Raw genomic sequence first — 924 nt, 5'->3', positions numbered from 1 at the left:
AACTGGAAGGAGGTCTGAGTCCTGTCATCCAATAGGACCTTGGCACCACAATTGCTGACCACCCCAGCTACCTCAATTAAGGCAGTCAGGGCAGGTAGGGGGCAAGTGGAGGCATCAGTCTCTCCACCTGGTGGTGTCTCTGTACTGGTGGGAGTGGGCACTGTAGGTGGAATGGGTGGGGGGGCCACTGGACGCCATTCTCAGACCAGAGACTCCAGCCCCCTCAGATGGAACAGGGGTGGAAGGAGGTTGGGAAAAGCTCCTGGCCTCACTGGGTGGGGCCTGTGTCCCAGAGGTGGATGTGCTATCTGTCAGCGCTGCTGTAGTCACTGATGTTCCAGCGATTTCCCCCATGGGCACTGGACTGCTAGGTGGGAAGAGCTACCACAATGGAAACACACGGTCTCCCCAAAGGAAAAATAGATCAGAAATCTCTGCCCATTGAACATGAGGCTCAAGGACTGAGGCAGAGATCATGGGCCCTCCCTGAGAAGCATGGAAACCTGCCTTTGAAAAGACAGGACTTGTCTCAGTTTGGGGTTTTTGCTTCCTATCATCAGTCAGTGAAAGGGACTCATAAGAAGCCCACAGGGCTCGAGTTCCTTGGCCAGCTCCCAATCAGTTACATGCGGGGGCACATTAGAAATCACCACCTTCTCTGCTAGGGTGTTTAGGGGTGTAACAAAATAGTGTGCGCCCACAATATCCAGGCCCTCTGCACACACCCTGTTAACTAGGGTGGAATCGCTCAGGTAAATTATTGGGACAGTGTTAACACAACTTGCATAATGTATGTTATGCTGCCCCAGGAGACTAGCAAGGGCATCTACGCAGACCTCAACCCTGATGTAGGGAGGGGTTTGAATCCTCAAGCCATGAGTAATGGAGATGTTCTGAGAGGCATCCTCATGCCATCTGTTGGGT

This window comes from Alligator sinensis, unplaced genomic scaffold (genome assembly GCF_000455745.1).
Source record: "Alligator sinensis unplaced genomic scaffold, ASM45574v1 scaffold808_1, whole genome shotgun sequence".
Lineage (NCBI taxonomy): Eukaryota > Metazoa > Chordata > Crocodylia > Alligatoridae > Alligator > Alligator sinensis.
The sequence above is the reverse complement of the archived record's forward strand: the minus strand, read 5'-3'. Positions refer to the sequence as shown.